Source organism: Macrotis lagotis, chromosome 1, assembly GCF_037893015.1.
Source record: "Macrotis lagotis isolate mMagLag1 chromosome 1, bilby.v1.9.chrom.fasta, whole genome shotgun sequence".
NCBI classification, from domain to species: domain Eukaryota; kingdom Metazoa; phylum Chordata; class Mammalia; order Peramelemorphia; family Peramelidae; genus Macrotis; species Macrotis lagotis.
In genome coordinates this window covers 512,541,518-512,550,917 of record NC_133658.1, presented here as the reverse complement: position 1 = coordinate 512,550,917, position 9,400 = coordinate 512,541,518, and positions in this window count along the sequence as shown.

Below are 9,400 nucleotides of genomic sequence, written 5' to 3'. Positions count from 1 at the left end.
ACTGTTGAGGCTACCCCTTGTAAATCATTTTAGCTGACGATGAGTTTCTGAGAGAGCAGGTCCATTGTGAGATTGGGGAAAAATTGTAAAAGTCAAAAAACAATAAAAAAAGAAAGAAAGTAGATCCATCTCCATGGTGATTATGAATCAGTTAGATTCTGATGCAAAGTTACATTTCTATGTGTTTTTTCTTCCTTTATTAGAATGTGATTTTATGAATAAGAGGACTATTTCTACTTGGGGTCACATTACAGGGTATTTGTATGCTTCTCATTCATTCATTCTCATTTTAGAGATGAGAAAACTGAGCTTAGGTTACATGACTTGCCCATGGTCACATGTCTAGTAAGCATCAGATAATGGTATTTGAACTCCTGTCTCTTTGACTAAAAGACCAGTACTCTATCCTAGGCCACAATGCTTCATAATGTAATATAGCAGCTTTTCTTCCACCTATTTAATTCTGCAGTACATGTCCCAAATAGAAATTTTGCATTTCTCTGCAAACACTAATTGACATCTTGTGAAAATAGAGATTTTTGCTTCAAAGTGGATTACTTCTGAGATTATAAAAACTTTGTAGTAACATGTCAATATCATTCAAGTTGGTGAATAAAGGAAAAATAGCTACTGACACAACCCGATTCTGATTACTGAAAGTAATAAATCTCTCTGAAGTGGTCATGTTATTTGAATTTAAAATGGAACTGATCTCTGTAATAATTTATAAATTATAATTTTATAAACTATATGAATATTTATACAAAGGTAGAGTTATAAATATTTACACAATTATATAATTTTTATTATTATAAACTTATAATGTACATAATTATAACTTTGAAAAATACAATGATATGAAACCACTTTAGGGGATAAATTATTCATACTAATTAGGACCCAGATTTATGATGTATAGAAGGCTATGCTCACCATGTTGCACTTACTTAACTACATTTCTTTTGCTATTTTGGAAAACAAAATAAAACATAAAAAGCATCGATCAAGGGTTCTGGAGTGGAACTTCCAAAGAAAAACTAGTACCTTGTTACCTTGTTAGGATAGTGAATGATAGTCATTAAAGAAAAAACTGTTCATTGAAGAGCCCTTCCTGAATTCTGAAGCAAGAAGCATTTCCTAATCCCCCTTCCCTCCGCTGAATATCTCCAGTTCATCCAATATGTGTATATATATATATATATATATATATATATATATATTATACATCATTCTTTGCCTGTTGCCTCCCACATTCAACAAAGAAAAGATTCTCTTTTACCTGTCTTTGTATCTCTCCTGTTTGTTTAGCTCTGCGTTTTGCATATAATAGATGTTTTTTATATGTTTCTTACTTGCCTGTCTACCAAAGTGAATCAGCACTAAAGAAAAAATATTGGATTTGGAGTCAAAAACCTAAGTTCAAATCCCACTTTGACTCACCTAATTGAACATAAGCAGGTCCCTGAACCTCTTTTTTTCTCAATGTAAAATGAGGGATTGGACAACATAATCTCTAAGGTTCCTTCCAGCTCCAAATCTATGGTTCTTATCATAAAAAAATTCTCTTTCCAATAATCTTTCTCCCATTTTCTAACTTCTATGAAGTATTTTATTAAAATTTCCACAAATTTTTTCTTTAAGGAAACAAGAAGGATCAAGGAGGAACTCTTGTAATAATTGTTGTAGTATTTCTTCATATATTTTTTTGGTTACTCACTTAAGCATAAATCTAACTTCAGCAAAAGAGGACAATTCAAAAGATAGAAAAATGGTCCTGATAAAAAAAGGATACCATTTCCTCCCTTGGGCTGTGATCTATGGCACCTGCAGAATCACAAATCACAGCTTTGCTGCAAGCAATGAATCTGAAGTTTCCAGTAGCTCTACTTTAGCCACATGCTAGATTAAACAAATATATCTTTTCCTACAGAGGAGGGAGGGAGCTGTTGATATACTAAATATCATTTTGAGAAAATACTTCTAGTTTCACTTTCAAATTGCTGCATGGAAATACAGTTGTGAGCATGTTGAATACCAGTCTAAAAAAACAAGATGATATTAAGAAATACACTAATCAGTTGCCAGAAAGTCATAAAATGAATTAAGGTGTGCATGTTGTTTGCTTGTGATGAATAGTATGATTTTCTAAATACATGACTATCAGGACTGGGTAGCATAGTATTAAAAATCATTCAAATAAAGAGAATATATATAAACTATTGCCAGATTTCTAATATTAGGAAGCTGACATGGTTTTGCATTCAATGATTTTGTTGTTCAGTTGTTTCAATTGTGTACAACTCCTCATGACCCCATTTGAGATTCTCTTGCCATTTCCTTCTCCTTTTCATTTTACAGATGAAGAAACTGACTTCCCTAGGGTCACATAGCTGTTTAGTATCTGAGGGCAGGTTTGAACTTTGAAGGATGAGTCTTCCAGATTTCAGATCATATTATGCTGCCTAACTACCCAAATGAGATGAAAAAAGTAGTATTTTCAGTGATTCTTTCCAAAAGAGATACAGATTTTGGTGTTGCTACCTTCTCTACTCCTTTTAGACTGGTCTTCTTGCTCTGTATATCACTAATGGCTAATTTAGACAATCAGTATTTTTTAGAATTAACAGTGCTTTCAGGGAAGTGCTTTTGAAATTCTTGTTTCCTACTGATACTCTCATCAAGGAAATCCTCAACAGCTGCATAAATGACTATCATTTTATTCTGGATGGTAGAATAGGCACAGATTGATACTAATAAATTGGTAGGTGCTAATGTTTTCTCATTAAAGCTCCTTGACTCCCAGTTCAGTAAACTTGCTCTACAAGTACAAGAATACCCTATTTATAAAATGAAAGAAGGTGAAAAACAGCATGTTCCAAGATGTAATTCAGACAACGTTAGTTCTTTCTCTGGAGGTAGATAGTCCTTTGAGATTGCCTTGGATCATTGGATCATTGCATTGTTGAGAATAGATAAGTCATTCACAGTTCCTCATCATTGTCATTATGTTCAGTGTACTCTGGTTCTACTCTCTTCACTTTACATCAGTTCATATAAGCCTTTCCAGGTTTTTCTGAAATCATCTTGCTTTTTATTTCTTATAACAAAATAATGTTCATATACCACAACTTATGCACTCATTCCCCAATTGATGGGCATTTGTTTGATTTCTAATTCTAATTTCTAATTCACCACACACACACACACACACACACACACACACACACACACACACACACACACACACACACACACACACACACACACACACCTCTTATAGTTTTTACAAATAGGTTCTATTCCCTTTTTTGATCAAAAGATATTCAGACTGAAAAGAATGAGGGGGAAAAAAGAACACCTTCCATATAGTATATGATCCAAAGGGAGTAGCAGGTATTATAGAGTAGAAAGAATATCATGGAGAAAATAAAAATGTCTAGGAGGCAATATGTAAAGAAGGCAAGAGGCTATAAAACGTGTGACCTCAGATATTTATATAGAAATGCTGAAAGTATGGATAATAGAGTAAATGAAAAATTCTAAATCAAAGAGGAATAGTCAATCTCCTAGGAATCATTTAAGATCTTGTTTAATGTGAATAGTTCAAAAATAGCAGAAATAAATAAAATGATCCCTGAAGTAAAACTGAATATTAAGGAAAGTTTATGAGAGGAAATCTAGGGAAAAGTTTGAAGAACATTAGGATGAAGATCAAAGGAGAAAGAAATACATACTATATAGGTACATAGTACAAATCCCCTAGATGAAGAATTGGAGACATATAATAAACAGACATAGTTATGGGACACTAGTTATTCAAACATCAGCTAAAGCTCTCTATCTCCTTCTGTGTGTTTTCTGTTGGTATATGTTTGTCCATCTATCTCTTGCTCTCTCTACTTTTCTCCCCTGCTTGCCCCTCAAAAGCAAGACATCTAATTTAGTTCATCCTGCCTTAATGATAATTTCATTTTTCTTTGAAATGGAGGAGTCAATAAGTGAGCCTGTTGCTAATGAACTGATTCTTAACAAAAAGAGAAGCACTGACTGTTGAAGTAAAAATAAAAAGCCTTGAGAGGAAGTATCACCCATCATAAAATTCCTGATTGAAGAATACGGAGTATAAACTGATATGTAGCCTAAATCCTGGAAATCTAGATTTCAAAGTTAAGAAAGAGAGTAAATAGTATTCTCTGACCTAAAATTCTAAATGAAAGGGAAACTCTCAGGGAGGCAATATTAGAGAGGAAAAAAAGGCAAATGATTCTGATGAAAAAAAGAATACAATGTTAGTAAATGAGTAATTTTAAAAGGCATATATAAAAAAGGTGAAAACAAGAACAATTCATAAGGGATGAATATAAAAGAATGGTTCAGGTCCTACAAGATTACTTTGGGTTCTAAAGCTACAAATAACATGAAAACAAAGAGTCAAAGGTCTCATCAAACATAAGTTGGAGACAAGAAAAAACTCAAAGAAAAGAAAAGTAGAATGTTATAAACAAGACAGACATAGTTATTGGAGGTTAATCAAAAGTGTCCTTTGATCATTTATTTATTCATTTATTTGTTTATTTTTTCATTTATTTATTGGGTAGTTAGTCTTGGGATCTAGACTATTATCTCATCATTTGGGGATGAATTGACTGGTTTTGACTTTTGTGGATTGAAGTCGCTTCCTTTTTGCTGATCTTTAAAAAACCATCAGTTGTTGGAGGAGACTTCCTTTTTTAATTTATTTGAACATAGCTTTGTCCCCTGAGAATAGACTTTAGTCCCTGAGTGAAACATGTACAATTAAATAAAAATAAACCATCTTACTCCAATTCTAGAGTGGACAGTAGGGGAAACAACAGTAGAATATTGATAAATTTTGTCACTCTTGGTGTTTGTACCCAATCCAGGGGAAAGAGGGGGAGAGCATGTGGTGTTACATGTACTTTCAACAACATAACCCCAGCAGAAGGAAACTATGAATCTTGTGACCATGTAGAAAAAGTTCACATATCCTATGTTCCAGGGAGAGAAGAGGAGTTCTTATGTATCATCAACTTCTTTGGAAGAATTATGATTCCCAAGAGCTGGAGAAACTTTGAGATACTGCAGTCATAGCAAGAGAAGGAAAAGATCTGAACTTTACTCTTTAATATTATTGAAAAGTATATAGACATGGCAAGTCTAATGGGAAGGAGTTGTCCTTGTAGCCACCCAAAATTCATTTCCTTACAAAAAAATTCCTTCCAAAGAAATTTAAGCTCTTAGAATAATACCTTAAAGCTAGCTGCCTGTATAGATTTCATAAGTGAAACTGGGAACTAAAGGTAATGTCAGGCAATTGACCTTTTAGAAACACTAAATTAATTTCCTTTTTGAGGAGAGTCTACACCATAGGGTGGAGCTAAAAGTCCAGAGGACTATATAGACCCCTAGAGAATGGTAAAACTCATAAAGGGGAAAAAAAATTTAAAGATTACTAAGAATAATTTATGCATTTTTTTTCTAAAATAAAGACTGATCTCTACCTTAGGGGGTATAGCTTCCCCTTCAGATTTCCTAGGATTCCTTCTAGGAGAAAAATGGAAATAGTTATCCTCTCTGTCTCTATGTCTATCAGCTTGAGTTTCTTAGAAGATTTTTCTCTCTCTCTTAAATAAACTGTAATCTATACTGTTTTTGTATTTTTTCCAGGCAGAAAAAAATCTCTCATATAAGTTTAGAAAATCTTTGGAATTACCTTTCTTTCAAGTTATTCCCCCTCTTTTGCTTACATTCAAATACACAGAAGCCTTCATTGATTCAATAGTTATCTGGTTTTAATAACATTTCAAACACAAAAGAGGAAAATAAAAAATATTTCTTAAAGGGTTAATAGTCTGATGTCAATTTATCAATCTGCAGCCTGAAGGGGCTTTGCCTTTTCTTGCTTCCATTCTCTGCTGGTCTGGATAAAGAGAAAGGAAGCAGCAAATGAAGGCAGATAAAGAGAAGTCAATTTCTGTTCTGAAAAAGTGCCAGAAGATTCATGCATGACTGATACTAGTGGTCTCTGGACTGTTAAAAGTCCCCAAAGATTAGGATTCCTCTTACTCAAGCCAGGGAATGGGGACATTTAGCCTGCCAGCAGCTCAACCTAGCACTGGAAAATTTAAGTATAAGAACCAGGTGAGGCTTTGTCTGGTACTCAGTTAGTCCTGTGTCACCTCTAGTCTCCAGTGAAAATGGAAGATATCCCAGATGACCCACTCCCTCCTACCACCATACATGCTCTACCTCTATGTCACACTGCATTCTCATTGGCTCCTAGAAGGAAAAGGGGATGTAAAAAGATGTTGTATTTTGAAAATGTTAAATTTTTATTTTTATTCTTTTGCTCCTTTACTCCCATCAAGCATTGAGCCAAGGTCACTTACTATGAACTAGACCACAGATAACAGTAACAAAGGAGTTTTAAAAAAAAAAGTGGTTGATTTTTGTCTGATTCAGCTACCACTGTCTAGAGTCTTCCTGGTAGGAAGGGATATGGGTGCATCTTGAGGAATAGGAAGGAAGAAGGCAGATAGCCTTCCTGACCACAAGAGATCTAGGTTCTGTCAAGCAGAAAAGGGAAGTCTGTGTTGCAAAATTAAAAGGACCTCAGACTATGAGACTGTAAAGCTCCAGGAGAGGCTTCTTTCATCCTTTCGCATTAGAATTTCTAAAAGAGAGGTGAATAGGAAGAAAGAAGCAGGAGAGGGAGAAACTGGTACACCAGAAAAGCTGTTCCCAATGGGGAGAAGATACTGATAAGAATGCAGGTACATAGAGGTATGCTTGGGAACACCTGGAATAGGCTGTATATATGCCTTTTTGTAATATCCCATTGCATATTGGCTTCTAGGAATTACAGGAACCTAAATGAATCTCTGGAACCTAACTATACAACTACACTGTTTGATGTGGAATGAAATTCCATGTTGAGTGACTCTCAATTCTGCTTTGAAAAAGTTTGTTATTGTGGCCATAATGTCACTTAGAAATAGCATTCTAGTAAATGTTTAACAAAATTTGAACTCAAAGATCAGTCTTCCTGACTCCAGGTTCAACACTTTATCTACTGAACCAGCTGGTTGCCCAGATAGTTTATAATCTTTAATGGGGAAAAAATTAAAATTATTTCAACATATGAACTGGTCTATCTTAGCTCCTATTCTATTTAAATCATAAATCTGAAGGTGAATTAAAATAGTCTCTTCTTTCTGTATATTTTCTGAATTGCTCACATCTGGGCAAAATTTTTAAAAATAGATTCAGGATGCTCTGAAAGTATAGCAGAAATTCTATCTTCCAGGCTATCCATTCTCTTCATGAATTGCAGCCCAGAAGGTTTTCTACATTTTGGGGACTGTTCAGTCTGCTCCAAATGACCCTAAATTGAGGGCAGCTAGAGAAATTTCCTTTGGAAACCCAGACTCAGGGGAGGCATGACAAGGTTTTACCTCTCCTCCATCAAACTTTGTGGAATTAGTCATTGTTAAGAACTTTAATGCAGGGAACATTACACTTAGAAATTATTTGGTCATAGTATTTACAACAAAAAGGACCTTTGGAAAATTTTAAGTGCAATCTTCATTTTAGAGATAAAGAAACTGAGGTCTATGAGGTGAAGTGACTTGTCCAAGGTCATACAGCTAGGAGGAAAGCCAGGGTTTGAGCAGTGCCTTAGACTTCAAATCCAGCGCTCTGCCCACCATACCACCCTTTGTTGTGGCTCAACCCCTTCTTTTGACAGAGAAGATATCAAACCCCAAGAGAATGGGTGATGATTCAGATCAGCACTGAGACCAAATATTTTGTCTCCTAATTCCTTGGCAGTGAGTGCCCTTTCTACCCATAGTTTGGGTGATACACAGACAAAATAGTTTCTTGGTGTACTCTGAAATAATCCACTGCATCCTAGTTCATTGCTAATATATTGATTTTTGTCTTAGGCTTCATTGACTCGGAGGAAAGAATGAGACAGAGCTTAGAAGGAGGTTACAATATATATTAATTCTGCTCCTGGGATATATTTCCTTCAACTACTTCTTATTCTCTCTCTTGCTTTCCATTAGAATTATGTAATGGTAAATGACTATTAGTCCAGGATAAAATCCATAGTGAGGTTTTTTTTTTTTTTTTTTGCAAGGCAAATGGGGTTAAGTGGCTTGCCCAAGGCCATACCACTAGGTAATTATTAAGTGTCTGAGACCAGATTTGAACCCAGGTACACCTGACTCCAGGGCTGGTGCTTTATCCACTGCGACACCTAGCTGCCCCCATAGTGAGGTTTAAAAACAGAAATGTCTGTCTATAAGTACAATTATCTCTTAATTGTACTTGGGGGTAGGGAGAAGCTAATTAGATACCCTGTTATATGCATAGTCTGCTGCGCCAAATTCACTCACCTGATCTCTGTTTGCTTTGCTCATGTAAAACATGACCTTCCACTGGGAAATGTGGTGAGTATGGAAAATCAACTATTTACATATTCTTTTATATTTTATTTTAAAATGTAGCATAGGTGAAGACTAGTCTTTGGAGTATGCATAGCTATTTCCTGCCTGGTTCCAGTCAATTCTGTTGATGCTTAGAGGATGGAAGTGGGGCAGGGTAAACCCACTTCAGGCATCAACTGAATTGTGACAAAGGGTCCTCAAAAAAATCCTGAGAAGAAAACAGTTACTAGTTCTCATTTTACTGATCTAAAATAATGTACTCTGGGAGTTCTCCTTGTTTCCAACTGGGAAGCCACTTTGAGATTCAGGAGGGGAGGCTGTCCTGTCTTTTATACAGGCTTCATGCAGCTGTGGGATCAATGCTATTTCTGCCTCTTTTTGTATTTGCTGTTTCCTGATCTTATGTGAAAAAGTAAAAGTGGATCTGCCTAGGATTGGCAATTACCTTCTGAATTCTGAAAGGTTCAAAGATTCCAGCAGAGCAGATTTTCAGAGAGGCAGCTTGTCCCAAAAGCATCAGGGAAATTTCTGAATTGGAAATGGAGAGGTAGGAGTAGCTAGGTGGTGCAGTGGATAGAGCAGAAACCCTGGAGTCAGGAGGACCTGAGTTCAAATATGGCCACAGACATAATTATTGCCTAGCAGTGTGACCTTGGACAGGTTGCTTCACCCCATTGCCTTAAATAAAATTAAGAAAAAAAAAGAAATGGGGAGATATACCAAGGGTAGATATGAATATGGAAAGATAATTATCCAAGAGACAACTTTGTCCATTGTGGTGATGAAGAGTACTACTTATGGATGCAAAAAAGAAGTTGATCCTCAGGGTTCTACTCAGCAAAGATATGTACCCAAAGGAAGGACTTCTAATAAAAGAAGTCATGAGTTACTTTTAGCTATATATATTTTTCCAAAGGTGTGTAACA